The 14,863-nt window shown below is 34.7% G+C and overlaps 1 protein-coding gene across 1 annotated transcript in view; it reads right to left on the minus strand.

The window, feature by feature from the left end:
• GALNTL6 (polypeptide N-acetylgalactosaminyltransferase like 6) overlaps window positions 1-14,863 on the minus strand; it is an 888,106-nt gene that overhangs the window by 424,483 nt on the left and 448,760 nt on the right. The window lies entirely within an intron of this gene.

The raw sequence follows: 14,863 nt of genomic DNA on the forward strand, positions 1-14,863 counted from the left end.
CCCCCCGCCCCACCGGTCTCAGTTTCTCTGAACCTTGCCACTGTCACATTTATCTCTGGAGCTAACCTGTTGAAGGATGTGAGATTCCATGTGGAAGGGCCAAGGTGCCCCAACTGACAGCCAGAACAGTCTCTTAGGAGACTCTTGATTGCATGAGGTAAACCAGGCAAGGCCAGAAGAACCATTCTCTGATCTCTGCTCAAATTACCAACAGAATCATGTGCTAAACAAACGGTGATGTTTTAAACTACTACGTGTTGAGGTCATCATGCAATAGCTAACTGATACAGTCATGCTAATGGACGGTCATGCTAATGGTTTTAGAACAACTTGAAGTAGATTCAGTCCAACTGTGACCTGAAATCTGATGGTTTTAGTTATCTTTGCCTTCATATATTGCTAACTTTTCTTCTCCTTAGCTTAGAAATAAAGTATATTATTCTGGTATATCGCTTTCAAGTTTCCATGCCCTGAAATTCCCTTGAATGGTTAATAAGGCATTTTAGTGACAGAATTAGTCCAGTTGAATTCTGGACATTCTCCCAGACAATTAACAGCACCAAATCAAAGTCACTAAGCAAAAATCAGTTACAAAATTACTAAGAAGCACTCAAGCAATTTGCAAAAAAGTAAGACATAGTGCAAATTTCATAAAATTCAAGACCTTTTGGAGGTCTATAAACGTACTGAGATGGGAAAAAGCAATACAACAATAGATGTTTGATACTGGCTCACAGGAAAATTTTAAAGGAAAATTCCTTAATGTTATTTGGATTTCCTACTGGCTTTGTCAACATTCCGAAAACAGTGCATTGTCTGATCCAAGCCCCTGCTACATGAAAGAAGCTTGATTTTTCTTCAAATGTAACAACTGATAAATCAGTGATATTTATGAGTACAGGCTTAATTTAATAATAGTGTGCTTTTTCTTTTTTAAAAATTTTACCTCTGAAAGAAGTGTAAAATGAAAAGCAAAGGCCAATGCTTTTTACAAAGCACCTATGTTTATTTCTAACCTTTGTATTCAATAAAGCTCAATTAACAGTGTGTTGTACTTGTCATCTTCAGCCTCCCTGCAAATCATGAGATGTAAGACTATGAAAAAGAAAAATTAAATAAAAATACAGCATTTTGTTTGTTAGGTATTGACTTTTCCAGAAATTAAAACTTTACCACTAATATAATAGCTCTTTTAAATTACTAGTGGAGTTTATGGAATCATGTTATAAAATTCAACCATCACCTTACTTTTAGATATTTTCAGAAATAAATTCTAAGTTAACTCATATTTTATTTATCTCAGAATAAATACTTTTTAGGATATAGTGTCTTGATTTTGTTTCAGCTGTAGATTAATTGTTGGCATCTTTTGTGAGATTATCCTAAACTAATAAAAGAATTAGTAAAGAAAAAGTAGTAATTTCATTGTTCTTTCAAGATATTACTAAAATTCATTAAAGGTGTGTTTTATGAAGTAATCTTGTAGTGAAAATACACTCAATGATTTTAATTCTTGTTATAAAAGAATTTCAAGAAATAAAGAAGACATTTGAATCAGGATCGTTTTTAAAAAGACTGACTTGTAAGATGGCAAATCAATCCGCATAAAATTAGAAAGTATAATTTTGAGGAAAAGCAATAAAGTATTTTATAAAATTATACTGAGAACTATTATGTATTACTAAACGCAATTACTGGATATTTTACATAAAAGGTGTTGATATGATTCAGAAAAACTTATGTTTTTATTGAAGGTTGTTTGATAAACTGAGCACTTATGGTTTTCTTAAGCTCAGGACAAAAAATTTATATCACAAATACCAGATGTGTAAGTTTATTCTGTTTTAATTAGAAATATACGTCAAGTACTTAGATGACACCACTGGACTTTATTATTTTTAATTGTTTCTTTACATTTATGCCAGATTCTTATCTAATTTGGCTAGAGAAGGACATTAATGTAGAAACATGTAGATTTTTAAAAAATCTCACCATTGGTTAAACACCAAATGCTATTATTTTTACTGTAGCATCAGCACTATATGGAGATGCCGAGATAGCTACCATCACTGAAACACTGTCAGCGTGTTGAATGATTGATAACAGTAAAGAGATGTCAAGAATCACACTAACAACATGTCAAGCCATAGAACCTCGGTAGAGAAGATGAAAACAAGTATTGTTTTCTTAATTACAATGCCTCTTAATGTAGATGCCTTTAAATGTAAAAAACAAACCAAAAATAGTATGATAGGATTTATCAGAGGATCATCATGCAACCACCATGAAATAATCATCCATAGATTGCTTGCATATCCAAACATTAATCTCTTCAGGGAAGCTTTTCTCAGTTTTGTAGATTAAGTCAGGGCCGTCCAGTCAAACATTCCAATAGCATCCTATAATTCTCCTTCATAGCCCTTGTCATTGAATAAATAATTGTATAAATAATTGTATAATTATTTATTGTGTGCCTCTGCTCATTAGAGGGAGAACTTTGTGAGATAAGGGATCACACCTGCCTGCTGTGTCCCTATAACCTAGTATAGTGCACAGCACAGAGTGGTCGAACATATGAAGAGATGAATGAAATAGGAACATACATTTACAAAGCACAGTGGTTTTTGCTTTTATTCAAAGTGTATTCCACGTTTTCTTATGCTGTCTACATACCAACTTAGGCATTATATTTATAAATAACCTTGTCACATTCTTTAAAATGTCTGCCTACTAGCCTTCCTTCAGGTTTTTGTCAGGGATTTATTTTTCTTCTCTCTTCCTGAATAAGTAAATTTAAATTTTTTTTTTTTTTTTTAGTGTAGTCTAACTCTATCTCGGGAAGAGGTTTGTTTGGTTTTTCCCTTCCTGCTCTAGAAACAGCAATTAATTATATTTTACACTTATTTTTCCACTTCAATCAATAACTGCACTTACAATTCTTTTAAGCTCTGTTTTTTTTTTAAACAGCTCTCATTATTTATTTCCCTGCATAGAAATTATAAAACAAACTGTAATGAAAATAAACTAACTGTAACTACGTAAGATTTTAGATTTCTTGAGCTGATATAGCAGGATAGTATAACAAGATTAGTGTGCATGGTCAGTCCTAAAATTTTGTAAATGTGACACAGACAAGATTATTCTCAAACCGGGTCCATGATGCTCCCAAACTTTCCTGGACTGAAGGTGCTTTCCTTATCTGGAGTCCCCTCACTCTAAATTTCTGTCTCCTGAAATCCTAGCCTATATTTAAGGCTAAAAAAAACCTACTTGACTTTTTCTTCTTCTTTCCCATTCGCATTTTATATACAATTCTAATTCATTCAACCAGTCATCAAATATTTCTTGAACATCAGTTTCCCAATACTGTACAGAGCTTTAGCAACATGGTGATGAACAAGACAGAGTCCAGTACTCATGAAGCTTGCAACATAGAGATTGCATGATACATTAAATATTATATTATTTTCAAAAAGCACCTGTATTCATGGACCTGCACAGGTAAAATCATGCATCTGGCACACTGGCTAAATAGCAAAAACTCTATTGAAGATGACATTGCAGTTTACCTAATTATTAAGAGAAGATACCTCAGAAGGAAAAAAAGAAATTTGGAGAGTCTGGATATATGACCTAAGGAACTCTTTATCCTTGGAAATAGCATCTTTCTCTTTTGGTAGACAGCGATTTGAAAAGCAGGGGCTCACCCAAGGCAGCTGGAAACAGTACTAGTCCTTTGGGCCTAAAGTTTCGTTTTACCTCCTTACCTTGGAAAGTGCCCATGAGGCCTGGCAAATAAGCTAGGTAGTAATTCTGACCTGATTCCCCAAAACATTCAATCTTAATGTAATTTATGTAGTAACTTCTCATTGTTTCTCCCTTAAAAAGCTATAAAAGCCTTTAAAAAGTACTAGCTTCTCTTAAAGAGAACTAAGGGAAATGATTTTTATCCTTTTTGGGGCCACAGTGAAATACCGAGCCTGTTGAAACAATGTGAGAGAAGCAGCATCTATATAAGGGGGAAGTAGAAACTCAGGTGGGTAAAGATAAGAATCCTTAGCAAGCTGCCAAGTCTAACTAGTTATTTCTGTGCTAAATCTTGCACATTTTAAATTTTATGTGAGTGATAAATATTGCCTTCCCTTATGACAGGGGGAAAAACATATAAAATGTTGCCACCAATGAAAAAGGATTTCTGGTTTCCACTTGGCTCAGTGTGATGGGGTCTGGGAGCTAGCGAAGGGGCTGGAGAGCCACATGGGGAAGCCTGCATCCACACAGGACATGACACTTTGTGAACTAGACTGAGGAACTGGATATCCAGGATGAAACAAGGTACCGTGTCTGAAGCTCTGGTGTGACTCTGACAGAAGTTGGAATGGTGGAGTGACAAGATTTTGCAGCTGCAAGTTGATTCAATATGGACACTTTGTCGCCGGTTAGATCTGATAAACGCATCTACAAAGAGCTGAAACTTGCCTAGTGGGCTACAAGCACAGGGGAGAGAACTCAGTTTCAGAGAAAGAGTTTGGCAAGAGCCCAGAAGGATATAAAGGCCCCTGCCCAAATACCTAACATACTATGGTATGGAATCCAGGGCGACATCTAGTTTATGAACTGGACCAATTCGAGCAACTGAGAGATAAGAACCCTAGAGAACCATTTACCTAGGTTTGGTTGGATTTGGGATTTAGGAAAAAGCCCTTTTTCCTTAAAGAGAACTGAAATTGATAGATTTTCTGGTTAAATTATGTTTTAGCAGAAAATGGGCAGGACTAAGGCTGGAGGTGGGAGCTTATCAGCACGTGTAAATTTAAAAAAATGGGGGCAGTTTTCCTAATATTCTCCATTAACAATAATAACTCCCTTTTCTGACTCCCTGTAGCTCCTTGCTTTCTTATGGAGTATATACCATTGGGCCTTGAATAGAATTTTATACTTCTATTTCCTCCCACTATAACACTATATATGTACATGGGGCAGAATTAAGTTTGTGTGGAACAGGGCACAATAGCTGCATTTAGGAAGGTATCAGTAAATGAAAGGAAATGAAATAATCTAATCAGTAAATGAAGTGGATTAAATCTTTGGTAGTATTTTTACTATATTTCTTTTTAGCCGAACCTGAAGTTGGATGATCTTATTTATTTTACTAGTGGGACATGTTTTCAGGATGGAACTAGCAGTGTATATCATGTTTTGTACTCTGGACTCATCTGCGTTGCTCCTAAGGGTGCCGTTGTGGGCTGTCATTTGAAAAAAAAAAAAGGTAAATACATTCAGGGTCTTTACTGGAACAAGAATAAAAAGGCACTATTTAAGTCCTTAAACCTCGGTATAGCATTCTGCATCCTTCCTTTTCCAATGCTGAAAACTTTTCAAATTTTAATCATGACCTTGTGTATAGCACCTGACGGATTTTAGATGGCAAAAAGCAGTCAAGCAAAGAGATTAAGTAGACTCTAAATACTCGTTGTTGATCAGAGTTGTATGTGCATCTCTTTTCCTTTTCTCTTAAGTCAACCATGGAGTTATCATTTAAAACTCATTTAATGAGCAGTAACTCTCAGTAAATCAGCTTTAAACTCAAATGGCTTCGAGGAGTCAGCTGCATGATTTAGAGTTAAAATAATCACTATTTCAAGCACAGTAGTTCATTAATGATAAGTCCAAATTCCCCCATACATATCTTTTTAAATTCTCTGTCTTCTTTCTAGTGTAATTTTATGTTTCTCAGCTAAAGACATGCCTTCTTTAGGTTGATTAGCAGTCATAGGAGGCAATGATTTGATAGTGCTAATGGCCCCATATCTCACATCTCAAATTACATAATCATCTAATTTCTGAGGAAAATTTAGCTGTCAATGTCTTTCTTAATATTCTTTTTTCTTCTAGAAATTTTGGGCTTATTAACAAAGACAATAGATTACACTTATATTACATTTATATATATAAAGTCTTAGAGAGGATATTTGTATTAACCCATTAGGAATTATTATACATTAGTAGCTACATTGCATGTAATAAAACTTATTTTCTTAATAGAACTTATTTAAATAAAGCCTGTCATTATATTTAAAATAAAAGTTCAGTTATTTAGAGAAATGTACTCACCCACCTGTTTTTAAAACTCATGAACAACTTTGTCTGAGTGTCCTAAGTATAGAGAATGCTTTTATTTTATTGCAGAAGATATTCAACCAAAGATTCTTCTTGATAACACAGAACATCAACTTTTTTTGTTACATAGCTTATAAAACATACAGTTCAGACTTCACATGTTAGATTACAGGACACAGAAACCCAGAGAGTTAGTTGGCAATATATCCCTGGAAAAACAGCTTTTTAGGGGCAGAGATGAGAATAGGATTGGATATTCAATCAATCTGGACTTTTAATTTTTTTTTCTTTCTTTTTTATTTTTTTTTTGTTTTCACCTTCCCTTTAAAATATATGTCTTTGTTATTTAACTATATGAATAGATTTATTTTTCCTAATGATAGGCTTTTCAATCTCCCCTTTCCTCCCCAATCATGGTCTATTTAGTGTAGTTGCTAGAACATTGGATTCTAATTACATTTTTGGACACATGGACAGTCATACCAGCAAATCATGCATTCATGGAGCATGTCTGCAGATTTAGTTCTCCAGCACTCTGAATCCAAAAAGCTTATGCTTATATGTTTTTAAGTTGATTGCTGATGACTTTTTCCCAAGATATATGATAATTATATCAACATTATATAATACATATACATTATATATATACATATATATATATAATATTATGATGTCATATCCTCCGTTTGACTACTTTCCCTGATACAGTGCTGCAAGAGTCTCTGACACATCTTGTACCTTTATAAGCTGAAGAAGTCAAATCTCTAGCCTCTTCCTCCTTATTACTCTGCTCCTTGAGTCAGTCCTTATTGCTTCTTATCAATCTCCAAATTCTTTGTTCAGGATCCATGCTTTGTAAAATTTTTTGTCCATTCAGAGATCTAAGGCTCTTGCCTGTGAAGGTTAAATAGGTCTTTGTTCCTATTACCTTCCCTTAAAAGCCAGGAACTATTATAAATAATTCAATACATGAGCATTTCTTTTTGAATTTTTGCTCTGGGAAAGTCGTAGTCAGGTTCTTAGTCAAAATTTTCACCACATCTCTCAGTAACATTCAAAATATAAGAAACAAATTGAATTAGTAAATTGTGTCTCTTATATCAGAGTAAGAGCTCTATGTACATTTCCCAGAAGATAATGTTTAAATAACACATAAAATGAAATGTGCAATGCTGGCTAAATTGCCATGAGAAATCTTTCTAGACATGCTTGCTTGCTGATTTAATATTGCCGATAGAGAATAGTGACCTGACTTTATAATCTGCTATAAACCTTCACTGGGTGCTGACTATATGCCAAGCAGAGTCTAAGCGCTGGGAATGCCATGGTAAATAGAGTCCGTGACATTCAGAATGCACATCATCACAGGCGAAGGGGAAGACAGATGATAAGCACATAAACAAATAAATACAGAAAGTAGCTTTAGGTACTAATAAGTGCTATGTAAAAGAGAAAAAAGAAAGAGAAAGAGTAAAGACTATTTTAGCTAGGAAAATCTCTTTGAGAAGATAATATCCGATTTGGGACTTGAACTATAAAAAGGAGGCAGCCATGAAAATATCTCTGGGAAGAGTGCTCCAGGCAAAATGATCAAAAAGTTTTCAATCTGAGGCAATAATGAACTTGATTTGTCCAAAAGAGGAAAAGGAGGCCAACATGTCAGGCAACATTCACAGTAATGGAGAGAGGTGGAATGAGGCTGGAAAGGAAGGCAAGAAACTGACAGGCACTGGCCAGTCTTTGCGCTTTAATCACGTTACAGCAGAGCTGATGTGACCTGATGAGTGTGTTAAACACATCACATGGCTCCTGAATACAGGACTGAAATGGAAGGGGCTTTAAATAAAGGAGTTAAATTGTGAAGGTAGTACAGCAATCAAATGAAATATAGAAGTGGCTTGGAGATGGTGAAAAATGAGGAGGCTTACTGAAGCACCACAAAGTGGGGAAAGGAAAGAATGAGATCCAGGATTACTCTTAACTATTTGATCTCAGCAATTAGATGGTGGTGGTTCTATTTAATTGACTGGGGAAGATTTGGGCACAGGAATAGATTTAGGAGGTAGCTGTTGAAATAAATGATTTAATCTTTGCCATATTAGGTTTCAGTGCCTATTGGACACTCCAGCTGGTACATTAACTAGACAGTTAGAGAGCCTTGGAATGTCAGAGAGTGTTCCAGAGGGCTGATAAGAGAGAAGAAAAGAAGGGAAAACAAGAAAAAAAGCCAGGGAGGTAGAAGGAAAACCAAGAGATTGAAATTTCATGGAGCCTTGATGATAAAAAATGTTTCTGAAATGTAGGAGTTAGCCAAGCACGTCAAGTAGTGTTCAAGTACATCAAGGATGGAAAATTGGCCATTGACTTTGGCAAGACACAGGTCACAGATAACTCTGATGGAGGTATTCTAGTTAGGGTGATGAGAATGGGAACTTGCTTGGAGTTAGATTGATGGGAAGTGAAGAGGTGTAATTAGCCAGTGTTACTAACTTTTTCAGGAAATTTTGCTATAAAGGTGAGATCTATGCCTTCAATATAGTGATATTTGTAGTTGTACACTTCAGTATTTTTAATTAGTTGGATTAAGATATGTTTAGTATGCAGATGGAATGACCTGGTAGAAAGGAAGAGATACTGGTGGTAGAAAAGCAGTGCTGTAGGGCCTTTTTTCCAAAAGATAAAAGGAGTAGCATTCTGAGAACAGGTGGAAGGATGGGGCAAAGCCGGTCTTCCATCACCATGAGAAAGAAGGCCAAATATTCAGATATGAATTCACCTCAGGTTGTAGTATTAATGGTGGCAAGATGATGTGGTACTCCTCTGACTAATAATTTTCTCTATGAACAGTTAATAAGTTGAGAGGTGAAAGATTAAGAGGGCAAAAACAAAATTTAAGGAAAGAAGAGAAAGTATGACATCTCACAAGAGGGAAAGTGAGATCAGATTTCCAGTATTGATAAATTAATAGAAGCATGACTAGAAGTTGTTATCCCTAACCATTTCTGTTGTGGAAGAGGAAATACAGAAGATCAGAAAAAGTCTCACTTTTAAGTATTTACTGATGTAACTTGCCACTTCCTGGTGAGTTGTACACAAGCCCCTTCATATGTGCTCCCCTAAACCAAACGAACTATGGCCAGCTCAGATGGCTCTTAGATTACTCAGAGTTTCAGAATAATTCTATATTTAGAGAAGGCTAAAAAAACACATAAGTAATATCTGAACTTTCTGTAGCATCCCCTGGAAGAGAACAGAGGTGACAACAGAATCCATGGATCTTAATTTCCCAGAACATTTTTCTTGTTCTTATTTTAAGTTGAAATAAGCCTAGTTTAGAAATGTGAATAACCTCTGATGTAGAAATATCCTAAAACAGTGAACACTGTGTACATTTATTAAAGATGATAGAATGAAGACATTAAAGGACAGCTTACTGTTTAAAGAAGTCACAAGTGGGTCAACTTCTGAAGAAAATCTTAGAGACACTCCAGAGGATAACACTAAATTACAAGGTAAGTATGGCAGTAAAACAATTGTTGAGAAGCCATACTTCTACATTCTCATGGACAAACCACAGAACATGTTTAAGATATGGGCTACTGGATATAAGAAGTGAAATTTTCAGACTTTGCCACTCACGGCATTACACAGAACTGCCAGAGCCATCATTTGTAGATGTCAGTCCAGGGGTCTCTTTCTGAACTGAAGAATCAACAACACTGGCCATCATTGTCCCTGGGTAACAATAGTTATGCATATGCCTGAGTGCAGTAGTAATAAGGCAATGATTACAGTAAATTAATCTATCATTCATGTTTTAGACAATTACAAAAAAATTAATCCTACTTTAAAAACATAACATTGGGCATTATTTCTTTAAAATACCATCGTTTATAATAATATCACTGTAAGTAAATACGATCTAATTTCAAAATACCTAATTTGCAGTTTGAACTTCTAGAAGACAACCTATTCCTAAATCTAAGCTTGCCATTAAAATAAAATGCATTTCTTTCTAAAAAACCTGTGTGCTTTACATGAAGCGTAGGCTCTGACCCACATTGAGTAGTATATACTTTTCCTGGTTTTTTTTTTTTTTATCAAGAATAATCTATAAAATTACTTATAAGGCTTTCTGAACTCAAGACAGAACAATGTATAGGACCATTTTCATTGAACTCTTGACACTCGCCATAAATGCATTAGTATCTCCATTTACTTCATAAAACTATCATTTACATTTATATTATGCTTTTAAAAGATATTTGTTATAATAAATGGACTTCTTTCTTGCTAGTTTTAGGCCATACATATTGCTCTTTCACCTTGTCTCTGTGGGAAATGTAAAATTTACACCTATAACAGATGCCAAATACAGTGGCTACTTAAGAAGTTGAATTAAACTTATAAAGGCATATCATTTTAAATTGCAAAGCCACACAGCCCCAGAATGACACTTGATTCAGTTCAGCAGTTCAGAGCAAGGTATAAGTGGTAAACTGATACTAAAAGCAGTTACTCTGAGGGGGCCAAAGTAGGAACATCATAGAAAGGCACGGTGTAAAGAACATTAGAAAAAACATTTCTCTGCAATAGTGTCTTAAATGTGGCCTCTTTTGGAAAACCTTTTTCTGCTCTTTGAACCACATATTTGACCTTTGTCATATAGACTGATTTTCATACTGCTATTTTTAGTGTATTCAGCGTTACGTTGGCATAATTTATTCACATTTCTTTCTATTCCTCAGAACTATAAAATTCTCCAAGTTTGAAGACTAAGTCTCAATCATCTTTTTGTTTCCAAGACTTCTTGTAGGAAACAATACATAATGTGAATTCAATAAGTGTCGAATGAGTGTATTAAAAATGCCACTTCAGGCAAAAGGATATTGTTGAGAAAAATAACAGCAGGTGGACTGAAGCTATGTTTACTTCTTTGGTATAGTTTTAGGATAAAATGAGATTATGCACGTGAAACATACATAAGTATGGATAAAATCCTGGTACATACAAATTCAAATGTTAGTTGTACTACTATTCCTGTTCTTATTTTATGACAGGATGTATCATACTGTATTATAATTTTGACTTATTTAATGTCTTCTACATTGAATGCGAGAGTAGGGATAACGTCTTATTTCATTTTATATCCTATTGTCAGGATATGACTCTTGACATATGACGGGCTATGACTCTTAACATATGACGGGCACTCAATAAGCTTTTGCTGATGACAGACACTTAATAAGCTTTAGCTGATTTAGTGAACACATTAAAATAATAATACTAAGCATTCGCTTAGTCTTCTTCATCTCTTTTTCTAATATTTGTTTTTACACCTCTAGTGATCAAAAAATATTCACTATCTTCTCTATGATTAACAAAGGTGGAAGAGAGAAAATGCACTTGTGCTTTCAAATAATTTACAATTTACTAAAGAAAGAATAAGAAGCTAGGTATATTCAGCTTTCAGTAAAAATTATCATTTTAGAAAGGGGGAGGGGAAGAAAACAAGGACATCTAAAGAAATCTCTCAACCACAAGCATTTTAGGAAAGAAAAAGTATTTATTTCATAAGGTAATATTTCCAGACAGATAGAAGGCCCATAGAATAAAACAAGTCAGCTTTTCAGTTTTATCTATTCAATTAATCTTTTCTCCTATAAAGATGGCTTTATGCTAATGAGCTTATGTGTGTGACTATGGTTTCTTAAAAGAATATTTTACTTCTCTGGCAAGTGTGAAACATAAGATGGTTGAATGTATTTACATTTAGAATGTACTGTTTTGAATAAATAACGTGATAAAATTTTATTCTCATTTGCAGTTTTTCTTTTTAATTCTTGGGTTGCTAAACTTAAAGTCACTAGGCAAGATGAATCATTTAAACTACTTAGAAATAGAAACCTTCTTTAATGGGTTAGCCTTAGACATAAATGAGCCAGTTAAAATGAACTCTAGCTACAGCTGTTGCTACTTCAGTGGAGAGGAACCAGTGAATAGGAGGTTCCGACTTCTAATATCTCAATTGGGACAAAAATTTCCATGAGGGAATGTGTCCTGATTACAAGCTGGGGCTTCTCTAGCTTGCATTCTGTTCATTTAGGTGATGTTTTATGACTGACTCGACTTGTTGGCTTTTTCCTAAATTGGTAGCTCAAGGGCAGAGTTAGAGCCATGGCTCAGTTCTCAATCACATCTATCTTAAGGTCAGAGTCTAGGACATCGAGAGTATCCTGGCTTGGGACCAAGGATGAAAGTTAAGAAGATGGACTGCTGGTGCCCTTCCTTCATTTTTTGTTCTAAGGCTCACCTAATAAATATGTTCAGAATTTAAGTACATAGAAGCTATTAAAGATTCAATTTGCTGATGTGAGTGGATTGGGAAGGTTTGGGATGGAGTTTTTTCCTGCCTAATTTCTTGAGCTGAAAACCTATATGGACTAGCTTATTATACCAGTGTTTTCTTATACCTTTTCAACAAGATTTTTCTATAATGGTTCTTCTAGGACATACAACTAATAGCATTGCACAGCAACTTTACAAAGAACATTAGAGCCATAGGTACCATTCTTGGTCTTCTTCCCCAGAAATAGCAAGAACTAAGGCATAACTATATATGTATTTTACAACATGTGGTTTGCAATGTTGCAAATCACATGCTGTAAAATAGATTTCTCAACATCAAAACAGACTTTCCAGTTCCAAAACAACCAATTTTCAAAAATTTGCCTGTACGTCCTCAAGCTTGTAGACAGTGTGGCAGGGCCACAGCCACAGTCTTACCTTAGATAATTACCAGTAGCAACAGAGTTGGAAACAAGGGAATCGTGAAGGAGCACAATAAAAAGAGCACTTTTGATACTGATGTCAGCATTTGGGCTGACAAGTGGTGTTCTCATCTCGGGGAATACAGACTGTTACATCACTTAAAGAAAAAAAGATTGTTTGAACTGAGAAGTCATAAACCCAAAGAGTCAATCATTTAGCATTTCACAAATCACATTCAAGCACTCAGATAAAGTGTGTTAAAGACTTTCATTTATATAAAATAGTCCTCACATGTCTCTCCCTCACCATCTCCACTGCCACTTCTTAATTCAGTGATTGTCTCATACTGTTTCTTGCCCCAGCTACTGAACCATTCTTCTCACTGGTTTTGTCCCTGTAAAACCTGCTTTCCACATAGCTGCCAAAGTGATCTTCTACTCAAAATTGGAAACAAAATTATTAAATTTAAAATCAGAAACTATAAAACTCTGAAGAAAACATAGGGGTAAGCTCTTGGACATTGGTTTTGGGAAGGAGGTTTTGTTTGTTTGTTTGTTTGTTTGTTTTTTTGTTTGTTTATTTTTTGTTCTTGACTTGACACCAAAAGCAAGAGGATAAAAGCAAAAATGAACAAGAGAAATACATCGAGCTAAGAGGTTTCTGCATTAATATCTCCATCAACAAAATAAAAAGGCAGTTTATAAAATGGGAGAAAATGTTTGCAAATTATATATCCAATAAGGGGTTATTATTCAAAATATGTATTAAAAATATGGACAGAGGAACTGAATACACATTTTTCCAAAGAAGATGGACAAGTGTCCAATGGGTACAAGAAAAGGTGTCCAACATCACTAATCATTAGGGAAATGTAAATCAAAACCACAATGAGATATTACTTCACAGCTGTTAGAATGGCTATCATCAAAGAGAAGATATAACAAGGTGAAGATGTGGGGCAAAGGGAACTCTGGTGCATGTACTGTTGGCAAGCAACCACTATGAAAACCAGTATGGAGGGTGCTCAAAAAATTAAAAATAGAACTACCATATGATTCAACAATCCCACTTCTTCGTATTTATCCAAAGGAAGTGAAAAGAGGATCTCAAAGCAATATATGTATTCCCTTGTTCATTATTCACAATCGTCAAGATGTAGAGACAATCTAAGTATTTAGCAATAGATTGATGGATTAAGAAGATATTATACACACAGACACACATAATATATGTAAGCTTTGTATTTGTTTCAATGTTATTGATATTTCCCTCTCATTAAAAATAGGGAAGTTACTTTAAAATTCACTGCTATCAGTGGAAGTAACAATTTTGCTGGTTCTTAATATCAGAAACCACATCGTATTGACATTTGATTCCCAAGTAGCCAGCACAGCACTTAATTTAAAGAAAAAAGTCTTGAAATATATGGACTAAATGGATGGACTCATTTTCTGGCTATTGTTTACTCTGAAGCTGACATGGCATCTACTGAGGTGTGACATAACTAGAATATGATATTTAATGGTGAGATGGAGCATTTTCAGTTTTTATGTTGTCCTCTCTTGCTGAGTTGCTAAAGGTCACATGAAATATGGAATCTTTTGAGTAGCCTAAATACTTATTAGCATTTAAGTACGTGCGATTCTTGTTATTTATGTCCGTGTGTTGTATGAAGTTACTGTGAATACTGAATTAGTGAATTAGTGAATCACTGAATTAGTGAATAGCAAACCATTGCCTCAAGGGCAAATACAAGGTTAGGTTCCCAGGAACCTCTGATCACAATGTTTCCATCAACTGAGCAATGCACAATCTTGTTTTATGTATGTTTCTGTTTAAAGATATATTTAATATATATTTCTTACAAATAATTAATTATATGTAGTAGTTCTTAATAAACTGCTTGCTGAGGAGTGTTTACCATTTTTCCTGACCCTGACTTTCGGCTTCACATCAACATTATACGGGGTTT

Source organism: Pteropus alecto, unplaced genomic scaffold (assembly GCF_000325575.1).
Source record: "Pteropus alecto unplaced genomic scaffold, ASM32557v1 scaffold50, whole genome shotgun sequence".
NCBI lineage: Eukaryota > Metazoa > Chordata > Mammalia > Chiroptera > Pteropodidae > Pteropus > Pteropus alecto.